The following is a 26,149-nucleotide window of genomic DNA, read 5'->3' on the forward strand; positions in this document are numbered from 1 at the left end:
AAAAAAAAAAAAAAAAAAGATAGTGAACCTATTAAACAGATAATTAAAATCTATTTATATGTCAGCAAAGCCTAAAAAGAGCTGGAAATATGACCATAAAATAGAATGCAAATGTCAAAAGCAATTAATTACATGCTGGGATTCCACTCCAAATACTACTACCCAAAATAGGAGTGAAAGCAGATGGAAGTAAAAGCAGGCTGCATTTGTCATCTCACTGAGGTGGGATTGTAGATATTATCACTTTCTTGTCATTGGTAATAGTAGAAGTATGAGTCAAGTGCATTTTCTAATGCAGAAAGGAAGCTCTAACACAATTAAGGGACATGTTTTGTATAAGGGTAAGATGACTGCTGAAAAAAAAAGTCCCACAGCTCTGAGACTTGTCACAGGAAAATTGACTTCTAGCTCATGGCACCGTCTAATAGGTGGGGAAGAGTTTTTGTCACAAGGTCCCAACCAGATGCAAGGAAAATAAGAAATATCACTGAGGACACAGCTTTTGATGGAAATCTGTGGTCTAGCCACTAAGTCCACATGCTGCTGCTTCCCACGTGGAGAGGCACGTCTCCTTTGGTGTCAATATGGCATTAGCTGGCTTTCTGCAAGACAACAGAAATGAGTATGGTGTTTCAATAGGGACTATGTCACCCCAAATATGAAAGACTGCTGAGCTGAAGACAAGGAAAACAGATGTGTCAGAGCTCTGTCCCCCTTCAATTTGCCTAAAAGCAAATTATTTATTTATAAAGATAAAAGATGTCCTGACCCCCTCTCCTAAGGAGAGCAAAGGTTCACCACTAAAGCTTCCCTTGTGGCCTAGAGATGGGGCCAGAAGAATCTACATTAACAGGGTCACTAACTGGCCTTCATCTTCCCTTTATTTCCTTTCTTCCTTGTTGCCTTCTCTAAGACTCAAAGATTTGTCTTTTGTTTGGTCACTTCTCAACCAATTCACTGTTTTTTCTTGAAGATGCTACTGAGCTGGAATTCACAGCTCCTCTCTGAACCACTCATTTCCTGGGTGTCTCCCAAGTACCTGTGAAATATACACATTAAGGAACATCTGCATTTTTTTCTCTTGTTTATCTGGCTTTTGAACAATATCCCTACAAGATGCAATGCAGGGAATCAGTTGTTCACAGAATCCTTGGAACACCTAAGGAGGCAGAGTCAGGGAAACTGTTGCTGCTTTCAGGAAATGCTAGGTAGACATTGCACAAGCCCTCAAGGACCATCTCAGCTGTCAGAAGCACCAGCGCAGGAATCACACAAGCATTAAAGGCACAGATACCAGGATGCCTCTGTCAGCCCATAGTTCTGTCCACTGCTGAGGAAAGCTGGCTTTCCCTCCACCCTCTTCATCTCACACCAGTACTTCCCACTGGCAGAAGCTACACTGGAACCCTGGTGGAAGTAAGTGCTCAGAAGAAGGCAAAAAATGATGATCTGAAAACCGACTTTCTAAATCCCTGGGGGCAAAATGACAGTACACATGGCAGATTCTCGTTATCTGCAGTAGTTATGCTGGACAGACTTGCCCCAAACACTGACCTAGCAAATACTGAGCCCCAGCTCCCAGAGACAACACAGTGTCAGGTGTCTGGGAGCCTCTGGTCACATTTTCATCAACTGACCTACACTTACTTTGTTTTATGTGCTAGAAAATTCATGTGTTAGATGAGCTTTGTTGAGACACAAGTTCTAGTATGCTGACCTTGAGTTCAATGCCAATGAATCAACAATATACACTAAATAAGGCGCCTCCTGGCACTTTTGAACCCTGCGTGTCTCTTCAGTGCTATGCTTGGGGACCATTTTAAAACAGCGAAATTGCCAACAGAAGGCACAAAAATGTGAAAAATGATGGCACCTGATAGGTCATGGAAAAGACTCTTATTCCCAGTGCAAAAGCTAACCCAGGAAGGCAGAGCGTAGCCTCCTTCTGCCTCAGCTGGAGACGTGCACCAAAGGACTCAAATTTTTCTCCGCTGTACACGTGTTTATGTATAAGCACAGAAGTTCCATGAAGACTGACAGATTTTGAGGTTATAGATAAATTTTGGTAGGTGAATTTGCAGGCACAGAATCCACAGACAGCAAGAATCTATGGTACATAGAATGAAAGACAAAAATAAGAGCAATAAGACACAAAAGTGAAAGACAAAAAATATATACCCATTTACAATACTCAGTGTCAGCCAGGCTTGGTGGTACACACCTATAATCCTAGCACTCAGGAGACTGAGGCAGGAGGATGGAGAGTTCCAGGCTACCCTCAGCTACATAGTGAGTTCAAGACCAGCCTGGGCTACACAGCAAGACTCTGTCTCAAAAATCCAAAAACATAATAAATTAAAAACAAATGAAATTTTAAAATAAAACAAAATGTAAAAGTTTAAATACTCCCTGTCTTCAAAGGCAAACACAAATCACTGAAGTGGCAGTAGTCCTCTGTTCAATCCTCAAAACAGATTAAAATGTCTAAATAGCATGTAAGTAGCTTAAAACTGCTCTGATTCCTTGACCTACCATCACAAATCTAGGAAGTTTAACCAAAGTTTGTAGACCAAGGTGTACACCAAGGTTGTACATCTTTTTGGGGGGGTGGGTGGTGGGCAGGGAGAGGACAGAAACACCAATATAGCCCAGGCTGGCCTTGAACTCACGATCCTCCTGTCTCAGTCTCCTGAGTACTGGGACTACAAGCATGTGCCACCACACCTGGCTTGTACCAAGATTTAATTATAAGAATATTTATCGCAACAAAATTATAACAGCAAAAGAGAAAGCATAAATCGTTTTTAAATCCTATTATGGAGAATTGGCTAACTAAACTATAGTACCTCTAAAATAAAACACTGTGCAGCCTTCCGCCATCATGCTGAAGAGCAATATTGAGTAAGAGGAAAGATGCTCTCTATAAAACACTAAGTCCACAAAAAATAGTACATAAAGTCTGATTCCATTTGTAATCAGAAAGAGAAAAAACAAAGCTCATATAATTTTGTAAATCATTGTGTAAACGACATGTAATTACTTGGAAGGTAAAGTTAACAAAACTTCAGCAAATTAAGATGGAACATAAATGTATTTAAAGAATTTCAGGTGTGGTGGTGCACACCTGGAATCCCAGCACTTGGGAGGTGGAAGCAGGAGGATCATGAGTTCAAGGCCAGCTTGATCTATATCGTGAGCCCTATATCACAAAGGAAAAAAAATTCTAATGCTGACATTTCCTTTTGATATAAAATTGTATTAACACGAATTTTACATGAGTTATTTGTGTACCTAGAAAACCCAAACTGAGCCAATGAAAACTCAGTCAGTAAAATTGCTGGCTGAGCATGGTAGCACATGCCTTGTAATCCCAGCTGCCTGGAGGCAGAGACAGAATGATTGTGGTTCAAGGCGAGCTTGAGGGGAGAGCCTATCCCAGAAAGCGAGTGAGATGTGGTGGACACCTGTGGTCCCAGCAATGACAGAGATGGAGGTAGGAGGACTGTAGTCTGAGACCGGCCTGGGCAAAAGCTCAAGACCCTACCTAAAAACCAAACTAAAAGCTAAAGTGCTGGGGGTGTGGCTTAAGTGGTAGAGCACTTGCCTAGCAAGAACAAGGCCCTGAGTTCAATCCCTAGTGCCACAAAAAATACAAATAAAATAAAGTAGGTTTTAGGAATAATTTTGAAAGTGGTTGAGAAGGTTGCTAAAAAGTAGCAATATGACACAGACGTTCTGCGTATAGGTATTCACCTGACAGAAAACGATCACATCCACAAAGAGACGTGTAGACCAGCGCTCACAGGTGCCTTACTTGAAATGGCCAAAAAGTAGAAACCACAAGCAAGCATCCAGCAGCAGGTGGGGGATGGGATGGGATGCTCTTAAGATACCTGTAGCCATACAATGGAATGAACAATTGATACGTGAAACAACAGGGCTGAATCTTGACAGAAAGCTGCCCACTGTGACTCCATGAGCAAAAAAACTCCTGGAAAATGCAAACTAGCCTGCCAGAAAGCAATGGATGGTTGCCATGCACCCAAGGCTAGTGCCAGGCAGGATAGATGACATGGGAGTGTGAGGGAGCTTTGGGGTTGTGGCTATGCTATTATTTTGATTGTGGTGATGTTTTATGAATATGTATGTCAAGTTTCATCCATGAAACTTACGTGCAGTTTATTATATGTCACTTAGACCTCAAGAGCTGGGGGCATGGCTCAAGTGGTTGAGCAGTTGCCTAGCAAGCTTGAGGCCCTGACTTCAAATCCAAGTACTGGCAAAAAATTATACCTCGATAAAACTGAGAAAGTATAAGTAAATAAACAAATCAACATAATAACCTATATATGTTATTTTCATCCATACTAGAAATAGCCATTAGGAAACGTAATAGAAAATGTCTCATTGATCACACCGGCACAAAATACCAAAATAGCCTACCAAAAATTTAACAAACAGTGTGGTGGACATGATATGAAAAAAAAAAAATCTAAGTGTGACAATTCAAAGCTGAAAATATTTGAGAAAAAATAAACTTGAAAAAAATGAGAAGATATGCCCAGATGGAAAGACGGCAGGTGTAATGGACCTACCAGGTGGCACGGACCTGTCAGGTGGCACCAAGACGTCCCACTTATGCCCTTAGCTGCTAAGCGTGATGACTGACAATGGTACTTAGCTGACTGTACTCCAGGAATCTCCCGAAAGCCACCTGTCTCAAGCTTAACACCTCCTCTCCTGGAGGTGGGGAGGAAGTTTTACAAAGGGCAGACCCCAGGGCTGGCAGAGGGGCTCAAGTGTTAAAGTGCCTGCCTCGTAAGCATAAGACCACGGGTTTACATGGGTTCAAACACTAGTACTGCCAAAAAAAATAAATAAATAAAAATAAAGGGCAGACCCCTTGCCTTGGTTTGGGATAACTATGACCTTTCATCTGAACTACAGAACTTCCCTTGGGATCAGCTGCTGCGTCAGCTTCACTACTCAGGTTCAGGTTCAACTGCTTCCTTCTCTCAGTCCTACTCCTTCACACCCATGGGCAGTAATCCCAAGGGCTCCCCTAACAAACCGACTAATGCAAATCTCTGAGTCAGTTTCCCAGAGAACTTTACCTACAACAAAGGGTAAGATGTGAATTAGGCTCTAATTAAAATATCCTTTTAATTCAGTTTCTCATGAGAAAAACAGTGGAATTATTTTAGTAAGGAAAAATAGCTAAGAAATAGGCAGGGTTAAGAACAACAAAGTCGAACTTGAAACACAAGGTATTGAATTTTATTAAAAAGCTGTAATAAGTTACTTCGAGAAGAATTAACTTAGAATGTAACACACATGCACAGGAAATCAATGCGAGTCAACTCCCTGTTTGGCTAACCTTATCTCAACCAACAAAAACCCTTGGTTCTTCCTATTATTGCTTATACTCTCTCTTCAACAAAATTAGAGATAAGGGCAAAATAGTTTCTGCTGGGTATCGAGGGGGTGGGGGGAAGGAGGGAGAAATGACCCAAACATTGTATGCACATATGAATAAAAGAAATGAAAAGAAAAAAAAAGCTGTAATAATGTAGACAGGATATTAATGGTGTGAAACTAGAAAAGGTCAACGAAACAGAACACACCAAATGCACAAGTGACCTCAAAGAGGATCTTCTTCCTGTAATATTCTCTCTACTTCCTTGACATTTTGAACCCCCGTCTCTTCCCTGAAGACATCAATTCCTTGGATGCTCCTCTTCCTGGGAGCTGTCCATTCTCTCAGAAGGACACCAGTGGCAATTATCAGCATTCTTCTAACCCCTAATAATGTCACCAGGACATTATTTTTTCTTCCTTGCACTAAATCACTATTTTCAAGTTCAGGCCATCTTTTCTCTTCTCACTAATATTCCGCCAACAGGAGCATCGAAATTCTATGTGCCTTGAGCACTTTAACGCCTGGCTGAATTTTCCTTTCCACCTGCCATCTGCTTACCATCTTAATAAACCCCATATCTACATGGGCAGCACACCCATCCTCCTAGCCTCTTAGTCCCTCACCTCAGTGTCAGTAAGTGCCAACTATTTCCCACGCTGCAGTCGTCCACACCCATGGGCACAGCAGCCCCTGTGACTATAAATCACAGTTCTGCCTTTAAAACCATCAACCCCAACACCCACACCCATAGCCACAATTCCCTCACTCTGCTTTCCAAGACCTCTCCTAAGTCTACCCTGTACTTCACAGAGATCCCAAAAGGGTCACTTGACCCCTACAGTTAGAGTTTCTCAAACTAGGTGCCAGTGGCTCACGCCTATAATCCTAGCTATTCAGGAGGCAGCGAGGGGCAAATAGTTCTTGAGACCTGGTTTCTTAAAATATCCAACACAGAAAAGGGCTGGTGTAGTGGCTCAAGTGGTAGAGTGCCTGTCTACAAAGTGTGGGACCCTGAGTTCAAACCCCAGTACTGCCAAAAAAAAAAGAAAGAAAGTAGAGTTCCTCAATTCCCCCTGAAATTTCTCCCTTTCCTTTTGAACTTGAACCCCTGAGGCTTACAAAGGATTGGTCCCCTTGCCTCAATCTGGGAAAATATGAACTCTCAACCCAGCTCCAGAACTCAACTCAAATCCTAGGTTCGCTCTCAACTCCTTCCAACACACGTCTGCAATGCTGCGAGGAGCCTGAGACAGAAATCATCACATTATTTCCCTGGGAGAGAGTTTCCTTGGCACCTACATCCTGAAGCCCAAACCCTCCGCTCTGGCACCCAAGCCCCCCCATAATCAGACAGAGGCCTCTCCCCCGAGCCGTTCTCCTGCTCACTCCTCATGCCCCAACCAGAATGACGTGCAAAATAAGGTTTCCTGCCTTATAAGTTTGATGCATTTGCACACCGCACCTACAAGTCCTCTTGTTCACCTTGTCCCTCAGGTGGTACTAATTATTCCTACCTAAAAATCTCCATGGTCTTTGTATATACCCACAGCCCTTGGCACTCCATGTGGAAAGCATTTTCACGTCAGAGAACTTTACTAGCCTGGGAACAGCTTGTGCTCAGGGGATGAGAATGCACCTTTACTGCTGCATCATTAGGACTATCATCCAGAACAGGGTACAAAACAGATGCTGGACAGACATAGCTTGGCTTAAGTGACAGGAGAATGCAAGGCAGAAAGCACTGGACAACCTGGATCCCAGCCCAGCTCCATTCTTACTCCATCAGTGACTGGGCGATTTTCTTAACCTTTCTGATACTATTTACTCCCACCTAAAAACAGGCATAGTGACAAATGCTCCACAAGATGGTTTTAAGGAATAAATCAATGACAAGTGCATAAGACAGCTTCTGAATAATGGGCACTTAGTATAACCTGGTTCCCTCTTGTCAGTCTTTCCTCCTTACCCTCTGCCCTCTCCCCTCCTCATCCCCTGCTTTTCCTCCTTTTGTTCTTATCTCCTGCCCTTTTCCCCCTCATGACTTTTGAAACAGCAACAGCGTGAAATAAAATTACTTACTTGGACCCAACCATCACCGACTTCAAAGTGCTCCACTCCCAGCCTGTGATTCAGCCAGGGCTCACCTCATTGTTCCACCTTAATAAATAGTTGACCTTTTAGCTCACCTGACAAGGAAAGGTTTCAAGAAACAAACTGAATGTACTCGTTTGGGTGTGTCCTAGAATCTTCTTAATGAGGAACCATGAGGCTCTAAGTTCTTCATGTAACAAGACTTGGAGGAAGGAAGCTGTGGAATTTCTATAGTTAAGCCCAACTCCATCATCAGTAATACACAATGCTGACCTGGTCAATGAAATCAGATACTTCTTATCATTCAATTTGTGTCAGTAGAACATATGGGGGTTTCAAATTACTATAGGGATTCAGAAAAAAAAAAAAACAGACTAGAATCAAAAATCAACAAGTTACAAATTTCAGCCAGGCCTAAGTCCATGACAGGGTTTCCTTGATGCCCATTTTGTAGAAGAGCACAATTGTACAACATTATATAATATATATATAAATGTATGTATCCTTATATAGAGACAAGGATGACACTGAAGGCTTAGTGTGAGAGTAAGATGGCAGTTAATAAAGACAGCTTCTATTAGAAATATAAGGACATAGAAGAGTAGAAGTTCTCCTAGCCAGCTCCATCTTATCATCTACACTAGGCACAAAAATAATGACTCTGTAAGAAGTATAAGCCAATTTCCAATCTACATATTAGAAAAACTGAAGGTCAGCAATGTATCCTAAGTCACACAGGTCTACATCAGCATCAAGTTTCCAAACCAAGCCTGTCCAACTCCAAAAACAATGTCATTTCTTGTCTTTTGGGCAGTCTCAAATAAAGCATACAAAACCAATATGAAATGAAGCCACCAGGTTGATTGAGTCTTACTTGCTTTATAGATCATCATTTGGCAGAAAAATATTTTAGAACAGTCAAACCTGTTAGGAGAATGCAGTTTCTAGTCCAGTGTGTAAAGAGCTTAGAATCCTAACAAGTAAAAAACTGAAGAGACTAAGAATCAAGAACTCTTCTTGGATCCATCAGAGAACTGAGGCTATAGGTCAGACTTCATGGAGAGACACAGGCTGTGCCAGAGGTTATCAACTTACCAGGACAGGCACCCATGCCCAGAAACTCTGCAGAACAAATGACAGGATAGGAAAAGCTGAAGTACAATGGACAAATTTCTACATCTCAGAGTTAGCAAGTCTGAGAGTTAGAAACTCCAGGAGACTAGTCATAGAGGGGTGTACTCATACATTTGTGAATTTTATCACCAGAGTCTCATGGTGAAGGAGAAAAAAAATCCCTTCAATGTTTCCAGCAAGGATAGAGGCAAAAGAACCATTCTGAAATATAGTCACTCTGTGTTTATTGTTGTAGTACTCACAATAGCCAAGTCATGGATGGGTGCCCATCAACAAATGAATGGAAACACACACACACTCACACACACACACACACGAGTTATTCAGCCATTAAGAACAAAATCATGTCATTTGCAAGAAAATGGATGGAATGGGATATCATCATATTAAGTGGAATAAGTTCTGCTCAGGAAGACAAGTTTCACATTTTCTTATATGTGGAATCTAGAAAGCAAAAAATAACATAGGAGGAAGAATATTAGAGAGAAAAAGAAGGATATCAGGAGAAGGGGATAAGTGAGGATAATGGGGGGATAATATGATCAAAGTACATTATATGTATGTATGAAAATATCATCATGAAAGCCATTATTTTGCATATTAGTATACAATAAAATTTTTAAAATACATCATTCCTTCAGTATCAGTGGGGGATTGATTCCAGGACCCCTAACAGATACCAACATTCATGGATGCTCAAGTTCCCTTATATCCAATGGCATAGTGTTTGCGTAGAGCCTACACAAGCCCCTAGATTACTTACAATACCAAATACAATGTGAATGCTGTGTAAGTAGTTGTTAGGTTTAGGGAATAATGACAAGAAAAAGTCCGCATATGTTCAATGCAGATATTTCTGAATATTTCTGAATATTTTTGATCCATGCTTGATTGAATCCATGGATGTGGAACCCACAGATACAGAGAACCAACTGTATGGTTGAACACTCTTCTTAACAAAGTCAGTCCTCGGAAGATACAATTATAACCCAACCTGCCAGAGCATAATCAAAGACTAGCCAACCTAGAGGAAGGGAAATGCCTAACTCTAGCCCCTTCCAGCAATCCTGTTCCACCTAAGGGGGGAAACAAAATCACACGTTAAGTTCACAGTCCAGCAACGCAGTCTAAGGCCTAAATAAGGGGTTAAAACACTTCCCGTAACCCCACACCCTAGCCCCATGATACTGAAGGCCAATTTACAGCAGTTCCTTTCACCTAGTACAGCATGTCCAGCTTTCAACAACAAAAATTACAAGGCATACTAAAAGGCAAAATACACAGTGGGAATAGCTAGCACAAGCATCAGAAGCAGGCTTAGCTGTGGCAGGCATATTGGAATTATCTGCCCAGCAATTTCACATTAAGGACTAATATGCTAAGGGCAATCACAGAAATTGACAATATGAAAGTCATACTCTGACTTTTAAAACTCTGTGAAAAAGTAACATGCTTCGCTTTTCACATTTCAGCCTACAGCTAGGTTCTACCAACACACACACACACACATTCACACACACACACACTCACAATTAGCAAGGAGCTCTGCTGGAGCCAAAACATCCACCTTTCCTGTTCTTGGGCTCCCTGATTCAGACTGGGATTGACACCATCCCTTCCCCTGAGTTTCAGAGCCTTCAGACTCAGATGGAATCCCACCACCAACTTTCCTGGTTCACCAGCTTGCAGTAGGCAGTTTGTGAGTCTTCTGCTTGTGAGACTGTGAGCTGCAGACAAGGCACTTGTCCTTGGTGGAGAGCAGCCTAATGGTGCCATGTGCATGAGACAGCAGAACTCTCTGCTCTAGATCACCAGTCCATTTCTCCCTTGTCGGTTTCCTCCATCTCTTGTTAGAATCATTATAGTCTTTCATTGAGGATCTCAAGCATCCCCTTGAAGGGAGCCAGGGCCCAGTAATAGGCTTGAATGGAGGCTGGCAGAATGGTTCAGAAGGTAAGAGCACCTGCCTAGTAAGCATGAGGCTCTGAGTTCAAACCACAGTACCACCAAAAAAAAAAAGGTTAGAATTGAAGAATCCAAGTGAACTCATGGTTTTCTACATAGGTATGTAGGTAGGTGATAGGTAGGTAGGTAGTTACATGCATGTATACATAAGGAATAAATAAATATCCACACATGGTTATCTCCTTTAGCTTTGTCCTCTGAGAGGACATGTGATAACAACCACTCCATAACAGTGAGCATACCTATTTCCCAGATTTTGCCTTCAAAGCACCATTGTCCACTCAAAGCAACCAGAGTTCCTTAGAGACATGGCAGATTTGAGGACTAAGGCAGGGGAATCATAAGATGAGACTCGATCCTCTTTTAATGTTAGAAAGCAGAGTGTCAAAAAACACAGAGGGCTTCCTGAAACAGTTCCCATTTTTCTAACTTAGTGGCAATTTAAGCATGAAATTAAATGATAGTACCAAACACATTGTAACACACTAAATTAAAATAGTGTTTTTAAAAAATACTGTAGAAAAACTCAATTTAGCAGAGCCTATTTAAGCAAAGGATTCGTGAATGGAGCAGCACTCTAAACCAGAGAGTTCAGAGAGTTTGACTCAGCAACCTGGGCAATAGTGTTTATGGACAGAGAAGGTTTAGATAATACAGAAACAGCTTGATTGGTTACAGCTCATCTTTTGCCTAATTTGGGTATGGTGAGATGAGCCCTTTGCCTTATATGGACATAGTCTGATCATTGGCAGTCTGTGATTGGTTGGAGCTCAACTGCTATGATTGGCCCAGATTCCTCTTCCTCTTAGAAGAATTATACTGTTATTTAGGTTATAGTTTGCTATGTAGGGAGTCAAAATACAGAGGCAGCCTTAGGCAAAATTTAATGATAGGAAACCATGAGTCTATATTAAAATAGAGAAATAAGTGAGCAACTTGAAAGCTTGACAAGAAATAGGATATCTTATCATTACAAAATCTTTACAAAAAATATTTAATATTTACAAAGGGAAAGTATTTATTTTCATGAGAAATAAAGGCTAGCAGATACCCTGTTAATCAAATGATCCAATTGGATCCTATTTGGAAAGGAACAAAAGGAAATCATTTAGCATCTTTCCTTCAAATAAGGAAAATCTGAGTCTCATCATGAAATAAATGAAGTTGAGAGGCATTCCATGAAATAAGTGGCCTGTGACCTTCAAAGGTGTTAGTGTTTTGAAAGTCAAGGGAAGAGAGAGGAGCCATTCTGGACTGAGGGGCTGTAACAAAGGAGAGCAAGATGTGACTTACAATCAGATCCTTTTACTCTGAAGGGCATTATTGGGATAACTAGTAGAACCTGAATGAAATCTAAGATTAGATGGTGGTAATGAGTGAGCATTTATTTCCTGATTTGATGGCTGCATTGTTGTCTAGATTGGTATTGAGGCAGATGTCGTTGTTTGCCAGTAATGTCCTCTTGAGTATATTATCATCTAGGGCTGCAGTAACCAAGTACCACAGACTGGACAGTTTGCACAACAGAAATTTATTTGTTTGTGGTTCTGGAGGCTACATGTCCTCCAGACATGTCAAGGTGTCAACAAGATTAGTTGGACAGTCCTCTCTCCTTGGCTTCTTATTTTATTATTTTTATTTTTATTTTTTTGCAGTTCTGAGGCTTGAACTCAGGGACTACACCTCGAGCCACTCCACGAGCCCTTTTTGTGAAGGGTTTTTTTTTTCGAGATAGGGTCTTTCGACCTATTTGCCCAGGCTGGTTTTGAACCACTATCCTCCTGATCTCTGCTTCCTGAGTAGCTAGGATTACAGGCGTGAGCCACTGGTGCACAGCTTCTCCTTGGTTTCTTCATGGCCATCTTCTCTCTGTTTCTTCATCTTCCTTTGTGTGTCTGTGTCCTGATCCCTTCCTCTGAGGACACCAGTCATACTGGATTAGGGGCAACTCTAATGGCCTCATTTTAATTTAATCAACTCTCTAAAGACCTAATCTATAAACAGAGTCATATTTTCAGGGTTAGGACTTTAAAGTGCGAATTTTGGGGCTACACAATTCAGCCCATAACAAGTATCAAAGGGATAGTTATATCAGCAATTTATACTCAACTGGTTCAGGAAAACAAATTATTTGTATAGTATTTCTAACCTTTCTGTAATCTTGTTTTTGTTTGGAAAAAAAGAAATGTGCTTGAAGATTGTTCTTACATTCTCTCTGTAATACTCTGGGGAAAAATAAAGGCAAGAGAGTAATCAATCTTCTATAAAGAGAAAAATGGGAAAATGTTAATTAAAGCCCTGACATGAGAAATTTCAAGTATTTTTTAAATGCACTTCAATGGAATACTTCATGTGTTGGAGCTACTGAATGTATGACATATGGTATAATTGATACACTTCAATGCCAACCACAATGGACTCACGTATTTCAGGTCTCTGTGGGGTTCCCCTTACACAGTTAAGCTTAGGCATTTTTCTGAATCAATGTGCTTATTTCTAAAGTGGCATCTTCCATCGGTTTATGGCTCTCTCAACAGGCAACCAGCTGTGTGAGCCTCCCACAGAACCACAAAGTAGATTAAGAGGCAACAGAAGGAGAGGCAGGGAAGGGAGGTATAAAGGAGGGTTCAGTTTCATGTTCCTGGTTTTTGCCAAATTGTAACACCATACCATATGGTGTATGTACGATGATGTTGGAATGGAAAAGAACAGGTGGAGTTTAATTAAGAGGAAGAGGGAGAAAACATTTTTTTTTTAACTTTTTTCTAAACCTAAGAAAAAGAAGAGGGGAGAGGATACAAGTTAGAAGTGGCACATGAATAAAGGGATGAAAGAGAAATGAAACTCTCTGGGGAACACCAAGGCTAAATGTAGAGCCATCAGCCCTCCTGAGGCCTTCGTCTACAGGCCCCTTCTGCTCAGCAAACTCATAGCAGAGACAGATGCTGCCCCTCTGTGCTCACTTACTCACTGTGACTTCATAGGTTCTAGAATGTTCCCTGATGAAAAGTGTGTTTCTTATAGGAACCTTGCTTATGTGAAGTATATATCATCAGCTTGTTTTATCTGTTGGTGGGAACAGGGTTTGTTTGTTGTGATGCTGGGAATCCAACCCAGGGCCTTTCATGCTAGGCTCTAGCTATGCTACACCCCCATCCCCAATCCTTGTTTTTAGCTTTTCCTTTCAAGATGTAACTATATAAGAACCAAGAATGGGCTGCCCTTGGGGAAAGAGAATCTAGGATCCAGTTGGTGCAGCTTATGGCTTGTTCCTGTTTATACAATTTGGTTTTAAATTGAAAATTTTCATTTGAATATTATAACAGTACCTTTCTCTTTGTTGCATGTTTCCTGTGCTTATGTACCATATTTTTTTTAACTTTGACATTTCATGACTCCATATTTGATCAGGCTTTTTTGTCATACATTATTCTCATAGAGCTTGCCATTTGGTTACTTGCCAGTGATAACTCTGCAGGAAGGGTTTTTAAGTGTGTGGAGCTATTTTTGGCTCATTTTTGCTCAGGAGTGAGACTTCTTGTCTTTAAAGTATGGTTGTGATTGTGAGTCTTGGTGTGAATTGCTGTGATGCTTTTTTTTTTGCACTGGGCCCAAACCCGTTTAGATCATCTTTAGCAATGATGAATGAATCAGTTTTACTGCATCTTTACTAATGTTGGGGGCTTGAAGCTCAGGTAGTTGTTTTTGTTAACTTAATAGGTCTAAAATTTTGCTTTCTTTGCTCACTAGTGAAGCTGAATTTTTTCTACCTGTTACATATCTAGTATAATTTGCCTATGTGTGTCACTTTCCATTTTTGAATTAGGGTCTTAACTATTTTTTTTGACCTACCTGTATAAGATTTTTACTTAGTAGTAGTTAGTTACCATATTTAATAAAAATGTTTTTTCTAAAAAAAAAAAAAAAGATGTAACTATATACAGGAAACCCAGTGCGTTAAGAGTTCTACTCTCAGGTCCCCTTAGTATGAATCAGTTCGTGAGAACAATTTCTCAGGACGGTGAAGGGTGGGAAATCACATGTAGTAAGAGCCAAGTTCAGCTGTTTCCTGTTCTCTCTCTCTTGGCATCTGTGCCTCACCCCCAGCCCCCACACACCCACAAGGATCAGGGAGACTCATAGCCAACATCTCACTGCTGTCCTCTATCCTTTCCAGGTCTTAATTTATTTTCTTTCTCCATCTGATGACTCATCCCACTTCTGTCCCTAGCTCAATCAAGATTTGATCTGTCCTTTAAGATTTAATAAAATGTCACTGGTTGTATGAAGTCTTCCCCCATGACACCCCATACTTCCATGTCTCTTCTGTGTTTAGCACCTCCTAGCACTGTCAGTTCTATTAACTGGTTGTGGGTTACCCAAGGGCAATGTCTGCAGCAGCTTCTACATTGCCTAGGACACAAGTGTGTAACAAATTTACTGAATTTAAGAGACTAAGGATTAATGAGACATTTGATTTTTTTCCAAGGCTTTATTTACACATCTTTTTCCCACTCCAGTATTAGGAAGGCATTGAACCAAAAATGCATGGGAACAAGCCTCTTCATGTAGTAAAACGAGTTTCAGAAACAGTAATTAAAAGCATTTGCCCATTAAAAGGAAAGAACAGATCCAAGAGCAGTAATTCCATCCTCACATAACTTGTTAGTCAAAATGCCTACGCTTTTCTGCCATGTATTTACAAGTCACGAACTTGAAGATTGGTTCCCCTCAGCTTTGTGAGTTTGGACTTACATTTCCTTTCCCATTTGCTTAACATCAATGACAGGCAGAACAATGCCTGGAAAGGACTCTGGAGGTGCCCTGATGTTATCAGCCAGGTGGGGGAAGGGGAACCAACCTGGGAGCCTGAGCCAGAAAAGAAAGTGCATTTCAAAGGGCTGATTGACCACTCTTGTTATTTGAACCTGCTCCTAAGGTTTGGTTCTGTTTTAAGGAGAACTTTCAAACCAAGATGCTAGAATTTACAAGGAGTGTTCTCCCCACTAGTCTCTGCCTGCTTACTTCATTGACCTTGATATTGCTCTCTTGGAGGTTCTTCTTGGGATTACCTCTGATTTGAGTGACCCAAGACTTTCCTTTAAATGTAAAATGACATTCTCCATTTGGGAAACTCGTCTCCTTTCACCAGGCTGCTCAAATGACACAGAGCTGATAGAAAAGTTGGAATGGGCTTCTAAATGACAGAGTTGGGACCCCTGCGGAGATGTGAGAAATGGTGCCCTTGACATTGACCATCAAGAGTAGCAGTGGCCTCTGGAACATGCATCTGTTCAAGCTGATGGTGTAAGGACCACACTCATTCAGATGAACATAATTCTGGCATGTTTGTTTAAAAACTGGGCTCCTCCCCTTCCTCTGTAAAATACAAATGATGATACTACTTGTGAACAAAGAGTAATGATCTTCAGGATGAAAGAAGAGAAAGGTTGGAAGGGTTCATTCATTCACTCATTCCTCTCCCATCTACTGACTTTAAGCAAGTTCCAAGCACTGAGGATGCACAAAAGCAGACTGAGTTCTTGCTCTCTCAACGTGTTCCCACTGTGGCTGGGGACAGACATACCAAGATAACTGCCACACTAAGTGCTGGCAAGAGAGCATGCTGGAACAAACTGGGGTCAGGGGTCGCTGAGTGGAGTCTGTTGTGTGTGGGAGGCAAGAACTTTCTAGAAGAGGGAAAATGGAAATATGACTATCAGTTTACTTTAACCCTGCAACATTCTCACCTCAACCAAAATACCCGGACACCCCAGAAGGGCTATATATAATTTTCCAATCCCTAACAAGACATGAAACCTGATGACACGTGCAAATAGCTACATAACTAATAAAATGTGAGTCACCATTCTGTTTCTTCTGAGACTCTGAAAAACAGCCCATGTTTTTACCAGCACAGAAATGATGAGAAGCAGTGCGTGCTCTTCTGTGGGACCTACACTGCTGAACTGGACGATTCCTACCAACCTCCCCCTGCCCCAGTCCAGTTGCTGGAGATGAAGCGTGGTTTCTACCTTCTGGTCCTACTTCCTCGTGGGGAGTTGCCCATCACCTCACCTGATTCTCAGTCTCTGCCCAGCTCCTCATTCTAAAGTGCATACACTGAGGTGTGGCTCAAGCAGTAGAGCCTTGCCTAAGAAGGGCAAAGCTCTGGGTTCAAACACCAGCACACAAGAAAAATAAAATAAAGTACATACACTGTCCCAGATTCTACTATAGAGTCAAACCCACAAGGATCCAGACCCAGATCTGTGAGATTTCAGTCATTGCACCATCTGGCGCCATCTTGTCATAGTTCTAGGACATGGACTTCCAACTTCTCTAGGCCTAACCCCCAACTCATAACACATTTAATGCTAGTATTGCATTGCCTATTTTATAAATAAGAAACCCAAGGTTCCCAAGAAATTAAAATACTGTTCAAGATTCATAGTTGGAAAATTATGGCCAAAGATTTGAATCCAGGTCTATCTCATCCCAAAGGCCCTGCTCTCTCCTCTGTTTTGCCTGTGACTCTGGAATAACTTATTTCACCTCTCTGGTCCCTGTCTTCCTTATCTGTAAAAGGAAAAGACCATATCAATAGCCCAAAAATTATTATTTGTTGTATGCTTATGTCCACAAGATAATAGGTGTGGGGTAAAAATGTAGGGGATGATTTTATAGTCAAGTAATTTTGAGGAAACTGATTTCAACAAAGGTCAGGATATTTGTTTCCTTTGGGACTTCCAGAGCCTTTAACATAACAATAAACTCTGGCAATCTTTGCGCAGGGATACAGTCTTTTTTCCTAATTTGACAATGGACCCTTGTCCCTGAAATGCTAGTGTTCTTTGGAAGCAGTGTGGGAAATGCTGCCCTGGATGACCTATAGAGACTCCTGCTTCAGGACCTGGACCCCAGAACCTCTCATTCTTTCCCCAACACTACACAGCTTTAAAGCTCTCTAGGGAAATCATATCTATGCTATAGGTGGTATGTCTTCACCACCAACATTGAAGACACCAGGAATCTGTTAAGCTAATGAACAGTTGGTGGCTAGGTCATTCTTTGGTTAGCAAAAACGCAGCCTACCTTTCAATTTCCTCAGTGGTGGCTTCAGTGAAATCCAAGATGTAACTGTGAGGTGGTGTTTACACAGGTCCCTTTTCTAATCCAGACAACCTTAACTTGGTTCATATTACTGTTTGTATGTAGTCATTTCTTTTCCTGTAGATTCTTAGACATGGATGCATTTTTCTACATTTAAAGCTGCTCTTTGGGGATTTGTTTTCTTACCTCTAAGTTGTCTCAGTTCACTGTGAACTACACTTCACTGTGGCTTTCTAAATGAAGGCCCATTGCATGGATTCAGCTTTAAGTGCAGGGCTGTCTGGGTAGTGGGAGTTGGGCTGAGAGGATTATAAAAGGCTTTTTGTGATTCTCAGATTTTTTTCATTCCACACTTGATATCTTTCCAACTCCTTCAGAAAGCCATGGACCAAAAAAAAAAAAAAAACAAATTAAGAAAAAGGAAGGGAAGAAAGAAAGCTCTGATTTTCCATTCCTTCCGTGTTAGTCAACTTTCTACTACTATTACAAAAATATCTGTGATGATAAACTTAAAAAGAGGAAAGGTTTGTTTTTTATTCACAGTTTTGAAAATTTCAGTCTATGGTGAGTTGGTGGAGAAGCAGGAGAGGGAAGGAAGGGGCAGGGTCCCACAGTTCCCTGGGGGCTCATTCCCAGTGACCTAAAACCTCTCCCTGCCCCTCCCCAGTCCTTAAGTTTCCATCACCTGTTAGTAAGCCACGTTGAGGACTAAGCCTTCAAGTGGGCCTTTGAGGAACATTCTAGATCCAAACTAGATCACATTCCAGGCTTGAACCCTCCCATCCCCTCTTTATCTTGAAAAAAGAAAAAAAAAGTTTGTCTTTTCCTTCTTTTTTATTTTTTTCTGTACTGGGGTTTGAACTCAGGGCCTTGCTAGGCAGACACTCTACCACTTGAGCCATGTTCACAGCCCCAAAAGTGTTTGTCTGAGGCTACTAGATCTAAGGTACCCCCAGCAACAAAGCTTGCTTCAGTGAGAAGAATTGTACAAACCAAAGACCTAATTGCAGAGCTGCTGGGAAGGATGCTATTGCATTAGGACTGCATGATCCACACTAAAAATCATGTGGGGCCAGATGAGGTGACACACACCTATAATCCCAGCACTTGGGATGCTGAGGCAGGAAGAATTTGAGGCAAGAGCCTGTCTCAAAAAAAAAAAAAATCATATAGGATTTTGCATCCTTCTTGTGACCAAAAAAGCTGGTCCCCTGGCCTCAATGTCAATTCACAAATAATGAGAGCAGAGTTTTAAGGAAAAGGAAAAAAAGGTTTATTATTCATCAGATGAAGAGGAGGACAGGGAGAGTCAACCCTTCTGAGAGTTTTTAAAGGGGAGTTCAGGGGCTCAGTTTCAGTATGTGACCAAACAATGTCCCAGAATAGGTGCTGGCCTTGCTACTTCAGGTGCCTGGCCACATGTCCTAAACCGTGTGCCTTGACTGACAGGTTTACTTCTCTGGTGGCCGGAGAGAGAGACACCAGGGGTAGAACACTGCATGGTTCAACTGAAGAGTAAAGGGAGTTAACCTTGAGCTCTGCAGCACATAGAAAATGAGGGGAAATGTCAATTTGATTAACAAACAGCATAAACTGGCCAGCACACAAGCTGGGAAAAGCCAAAACTTTTTCTCTTTTGTGGTTCTGGTAACATTTCCCCACTGTCAATTTATTCCTTCCATTTCCATGGAAAAGAAGCATTGCAATCATCTGTTTCCTTCCTTAAGTTAATTCCTGGGCCAAAGTAAGGAGTCAGTGCCCCTCAGCAAAAGCAGCTTTTAAGCCTCCGTTACACTTGTGTAGCCACCATAGAACATCCCAGGTGCTGTGCTCCTACTAAACAGACCCAGGGTACCTTAGAAAAATGGCTACATCAGGTCTGGAGCTCCCTGTCATAAGAAGATGACAAGCTAATTAACAGAGACCATGAGAGTTATTTCAGAAGGACCCTGGGACAACCTGAATAAGCTCCCATTGTTCAGAAATGGGACAAGTGGAGCTTCAAAAGAATAAAACTAATAATTTTCAACTAAAATAGTCAAAAATGCCAACATGTCTAAATTGCCAGTTTCCAATCATACTTTTAAATCCTAATTCATGAGTAATGAATGTGTTCATTTTCTGAATTATAATGATGGTTTCATTGGTAGATACATTTTATCAAAACTCTCAAATTACACACTTAAAATGTCTGAAGTGTGTGTCAGTTACACCTCAATAAAGCTATCTGAAACACTCTATTAGTTAATGTTGGAAGATAATAAACCAACTCATATTTTGAAAATTAGTAAATAAACAGGGAAAATGAAGCAAATTTCTTTCCAATCCACACTGCTTTTCAGAACAGCCAAATAGTAGATTTCACTCTTCATAGATATATTCCTATTAATAGGTAATGAAGGAACCCAGAATAAATTAGTGACTCTAGGCATAGATCATCAGCAAAGCTACCATGACAAGAAGACAACCAGACATTTCCTGCCTCCTGATGGAAGAAAATGCCATCACTTATGAAGTTACCTTGGGCGGGGGCGGGGGGGAATCTGATCAGTTCTCCAGGTCCAACTACCAATTTTTATGAAATACAGAGGCAAAAGAAACATACTGAAGTATTCGTGAGGATGTGATCAGAAAAACCCAGGGGTGGGGAAATCTTCAAGACGAAAGACCTAATTCCTTCACCGAATAAATGAGATAGAAAGAGAGAGACAAAGAGAATATTTAAATGAAATGAAGTGTAACGCCTGTAATACCAATACCCTCCAAGGCCAGCCTGGAGGCCACAAGACCCTATCTGAAAAACAGCTGAAGCAAAAATGGCTAAGGGCATGGCTTAAGTAGTAGAAAGCTTGCTTGGCCCTGACCCTGAGTTCAGATCCTAGTACCAGGAAGGAAGAATGGAAGGAAGAGAGGAAGGGAGGAGGAAGGGAAGGAAGAAGGAAGGAAGAGAGGCAAGAGAGGGAAGGAAGGAAGGAAGAGAGAGAAGGAAGGAGGGAAGGAAGGAAAAGAGGGAAGGAAAGAAAGAAGGAAGGAAGAGAGGCAAGAGAGGGAAGGAAGGAAGGAAGGGAAGGAAGCAGGGAAGGAAAGAAGGAAGGAAGGAGGGAAAGAAAGAAGGAAGGAAGGAAAGAAGGAAGAAAGAGAGGGAAGGAAGGAAAGAAGAGAGGGAAGGAAGGAGGGAAGGAAGGAAGGAAGCAAAGGAAGGAAGGAAGGAAGGAAATATGGTACTGTTTGCCCCACTTTCATGTGTGTTTAAAATACCCCATAATGAAAAATACCTTTAAGAACAATAATCTGTGCATCCTCTTGGCTAGGGAGCCACTCTCTGTCTTTACCCAGCAGAGAGATGGACCCAGTGGCAGCAACCCCCTGGGGCTCTGCGTGCCTATTAATAGTTAGAAAATGCTTTGAGGTTTGAAGATGAGAGACACCCTCTTGTAAGGTATTATTACTATATTAGAATTAAATTACACAGTAAATTTGGAAATCCAGGTGTGATCACCACCTGAGACAAGATTTGGGTCATGTGGGAATTAGCTTCTTGAGAAGAATCCATATAGAGCCAATGACGGAGGTTGACTCAATGACATTCTTTCCAATATAAGACACCCTTGGGTGGAGCAAACCTAAGACAAAATCATGGGAAGTATTAAATTCACCTCAGAGTGCACCCACCATTTTCCTAATCAAGATTTTGTTCTGCCTCTCCTATTCTGTCCTCCAGCTCCCAATAAGCCCAAAGTAGACCTGAAGACCCCAGATGACCCCTTCACTCAAGGTACCATTCAGTCATGCCTCCACATCGCTCACAAACATGGAAGGTCTACTCTGTGCTTGGAATTCAGATGTGAATAAGGGACACTACTGGAGGATCCTGTATGCCGCTGTGACATCTAAATATACAGCTGTACCCAATGCAACCACATGCCACAGTGGAGCAGAACAGAGGGACTTGCTAACTCTCTGGCAGGACCTGGGAATGGCTCATGAGCGCTGTAGCCAGTGACCATGACATTAAACCTACCTCTTAAGGCAAGAGAGCAGCTCACCCAAATCCTGAATGAGCCTGGAGGTAACTTACTTATGGACAGAGAAGGTGACCTGGGAACCCTGTGCGCTGCATGGAGGACACTGCATTTGTCTTGGGAAGCCATTTGGGTGCCCTGTAAGGAGAGAAATGCCCCATTCAGACCTGTGTTTAGGGCTGTACATTGACTTGCTCGTGAGCCACGTGACACTGGAAACCCTTTGCACGGGGTTTACTGTATATTGTGACCCAGTTCCCAGCACAAATGTGGACGCTTAGTTAAGTGTCAGGCTCAAAGTCAGTAATTTCCATTTCTTTTAGACACAAAAACAAACAGTGCTTTGGAAAGCAGCCGAAGGAAGAAAATAAAAGAGGGCTCTTTCCCTTATGATGAGGCTAGCATGGCAACAAGAGTCAGTCTAACCTTTGTTCCAACTCGGAGCTGTCCCTCGGAGAAACTGAACGATGTCCCTTGAGAGAAACTGCAAAGGGAGTTGGGGACCAGGGGTCATGTCCTGGACACAGGTATTAAGAGTTCTGTACAGGGCTAGTGGAGTAGCTCAAGTGGTAGAGTGCCTGCCTAGCAAGCATGAGACCCGAGTTCAAATCCCACTACCACCAAAAAAAAAAAAAGCCAAAAAAAGAGTTCTGTACAAAGGAGAAGGAAAGTGTAGGCTCAAGTCCTCTGAAGGGAAGGTAAAGGGAGTTCAGCAGAGGAAGGACCCAAGTCCTCATTCTGAGACGCGGTCAGGAGGTCACTGGGGCAGTTTTACACTGTGTTTCCCTCCTTCCTGGGACATGGGAACATGGTCTAAGTCACTAGCAAAGAGGTCTGTACATCTTAAAGTTCAAGTCTGCCATGGGGAGTGTGAAAGAAGCCATAAATTCTATGAAAACTCAGGGTCTAGACTGCCTGCAGCAGGTGGGATGAAGTCCTAGCTGGAGAGGACCTCCTTCACTGAAGTGAAAGAGCTCTGATCCTTCAGAGAGCAAAGAGCAGCAGTAACTTGGGGCAAGGGAAGGACTTGTCAGGGTAGCCTAGAACACCTGCTTTCTGGCTGGATCTTGGGAGAGTCACTCTGGGTGGAGAGAAATATGGTATGGCCAGGAAACTGCTTCCTAAAACCCACATGGTGGATGCAGAGCTGGTGAAGTCTCAGCAAAACAAGTTGGGAACTCCACTCTGGGGACTGGATTTTGGGCCTCTGAATCGGTTTCATAATGAAAGTCCTCTTGGGTGACCCTAGTGCAGAATTGCCAACTCTAACCTAGTTGGATTATTGATACTTTTGGTCCTCTGATAATACTCCCTTGTCTTATCCACTATCTCTCCAATGGACATTTATGCCTTTGAATTCATCCCACTGTGCAAAGCTGTTTTAAAGAGATATAATGCAATCTCGGGTAAAAACCCATACATAGGGCAGTTTTTACCTTTCCAAATTAATATGCATAAGTCCATTGAAATAGTTTGATTCCTATTTTCTGCCTGGATTGCATTCTGTCTTCATAGACATTTTGAGAATGCATGTGATCTTGTTGTTTTATTAATAATTACTAGCCATGGATAATTCACTTTTTTCTACCATTCCTTCAATCACATATTACCAGAATAGCTTACTTCCAGTTGCTGGAGTAAACCCCATAGTGTGTGTGTGACCAAATTGAACATTTTCATTGACTGAATCCACTTGTGGTCCAATAGGCCTAAACACTGATCAGTGATGTACTCCCAAGCAGCAAAACTTACATTTACATTGCAGCTAACTATATCTTTAAAAATTCTGTTTCAAGTATACTGGACTGATTTATTACTCAGTGTTTTCTTTTATTTATTTATTTATTTTTTTTTTGAAACATGGTTATGCTAGATAGCTTAAGCTAGAGAGAGAGAGAGAAAGAAAAGGAAGGAAAGAAGGGAGGGAGGGAGGGACGGAGGGACGGAGGGAGGGAAAGGAAAAGAGAAAAATACATAGGACTCAAGGATTGTAATTCAGGTTTTAGGTTGTTTCAGTACAGAGCAACCTTGCAAAGGTTACTTGAAGTAGCACTTTGAGGAGTCTGGGGTAAAAAGGAATGTGGGAGTGGGGGCAGGACAGAGAGTTAAGATAATCATTGAAAATAAAAGTTTTGACTAGGAGCATAATGTATTAGTTAACTATTGATTGGCTTTAAAAATACCCCAAACCTTAGTGGTTTCAAATAACAATTACCACTGCAGTACTGCCATTGTTTCAAAGCTCAGGACCTTGACTCAGGAAGTTGAGGTGAAGTTGACAGCCAGGGCTGAGTCATCGAAAACTTGACATTGGGGCTGAGTCTCTCGGTTAGCAAGTTCGGCTTGTGGTGGCTGTTGGCAGACAGCAGTTCCTTTGCCACATGGGCCTACCACAGGACTACTTGAGCATTCTTACAATGTGGCAGCTGGTTTCCCAGAGGAAACAATCCAAGACAGAACAAGATGGGAGTCACATCCCATCATTTCTGTAACGTTCCATTGGATCACTCAGGTCACCTCTATTCCAAATGTAAGAACATCTGAGAGGCTGCCTACCATCCATGTCATCCCTCCATGTTTCTAAGTCTTCTGCTTTGCTGGAGTTTTCTTGCATTGAGTACTCTCATTCCATTTGTGGTAAAAACCTGAATGACCAGGCTTGGGGTGTGGCTCAAGTAGTAGAGCACTTGTCTAGCCCTGAGTTCAATCCCCAGCACTACCAGAAGAAAAAACAACAATGAATGACCATCCCAACACCTGCAGGAGTCCTTCAGGCAGGTGAATGAGGGACGACGTGGAAGGCTGAAGTGTCTCCCAGTCACTGTGGACACAGAAGGACTCTCCTCTGAGTTTTCTCCCATGTGCCATTCTCCTCTATACCACCTCATCCATGGAACACTACCTTCATGCTGTGCCATTGTGCAAAGGGGACTCTACAAGAATGAGAAACAAGGGTGGCCTTGATAGTTTATGGATCACTGTCAAGATCACTGAATGTGTCTTCAATTCTTTAACGGTCCCTTAGTCATTCCTACAGCTAACGAGATGTCCTCCGTAATCCTCTTTTGCAGCCTGTACCAAAGCCCCAAGGCCACGTAGAGGTGCACAACCCAGATCTCCCATCAGGAAGGACCTGTTGTCCTGCTGTTAAGAATGCTGTGAGTGGACAAGCTGCAGCCATCTCCCCTCCAGGGTCTGCCCATAACTACACACTTTTGTGGTGGCCCATGACCAGTTGTAATAGGGATTTTTGAAGCTGCTCTCACTAAAAAGCACTGACTCTTCATTTGGGCCTCAGATGTCTAGTGGCTAACTAAAAGCAGGATGAAAGCTTGCCATTTTGGCCTCCATTTTGCATCTGACTAATTTGCAACCATAAACTTAGGGTCAGATTCCTGCTCAACTGCACATAGACCAGTTAATCATTTAAAGAGTGACAGTCTAAATCTCGTAATGCTCTCTGTTCAAGGTTGAAGACATCAAGAGAAGAGTAGCTGAGATAGTTTAGGCATTTTCAGGGCCACCATAATCAACAGATTGCTAACAGCCTTTACACCATCCTGTTCCAGACCCCACAGTGGTACCTAAAAATCTCTATGCATTGCCCTAAACCTAAAGGAATTAACACCATCTTGCCTTTCTGCATGCTGTTTTTGCTGAGTCATTTTCTCCTACAGTCACCTTAGATTCCAGAAATGACGGCTATGATGAATAAACATTTTGTGACAAGAGTCAAGACCAGCTATCCATTCCCCCATCCCTCAGGCAGTAACAGCTTTTCTTATCACTGACAACCCCAAGATAAGCGCCAATCACACAGCTGCCTGGATAAGGCTGTCTGCTTTGTCAGCTGTGCAAATCCCCCAGCTATTCAAGCCCCCATCCTTGCCTCTGTTTCCCTTTCTATAAAACCTCAATGCTCTTGTCTTCCCCAAGACAAATTTAGGTCACTAGGACCTCTCTGTTCTTCTCAGTGTGGCTACACTGAATAAAGCTCCTTTCCTGCCTCATGACTGCTCCTGTCTTTTACTGAATTTTTGTGACAAATCTAGTCCTTTGGGACCCCGTAAGGGCAGGCTTTCACTCTAATACTGGAGAAACACAGTGACTGATGGAGGAGAGAATATGAAGGCCCAAACATTTCAACCAAACCGAGGAAACTCTGACAGGCCACTTCAGCCTCAGACAGTCCCATGGAGTCCCCTGAGGTAGAAGGGCCTGTGATTTGACTCAACCTCTCATTTCATTAATCCTCTTTCCTCACACTGTCTTCATCCATGGGCCTTCATAAGAAACCTGGATGCTAAACTCTTTCAGCAACTGCCTCCTAGAGAACCCAAACTGCAGCACTGCTTGCTATCTATGGTCTATATGCTTGTGTCCCCAAAACTCCATGCATCAAAAT

General features: G+C 42.0%; 1 long non-coding RNA gene across 1 annotated transcript in view; it reads right to left on the reverse strand.

Moving 5' to 3' along the window:
- The window catches only part of LOC141416467 (uncharacterized), a 43,060-nt gene extending 35,485 nt beyond the window's left edge, over positions 1–7,575 (reverse strand). The window contains exon 1 of the long non-coding RNA XR_012441191.1: positions 7,499–7,575. This is a non-coding gene — a long non-coding RNA (uncharacterized lncRNA). The remainder of the gene's footprint in view (positions 1–7,498) is intronic.
- Positions 7,576–26,149: the final 18,574 nt, after the last annotated feature.

The sequence above is a fragment of the Castor canadensis genome, chromosome 14 (assembly GCF_047511655.1).
Source record: "Castor canadensis chromosome 14, mCasCan1.hap1v2, whole genome shotgun sequence".
In the NCBI taxonomy this organism is placed as follows: Eukaryota; Metazoa; Chordata; class Mammalia; order Rodentia; family Castoridae; genus Castor; species Castor canadensis.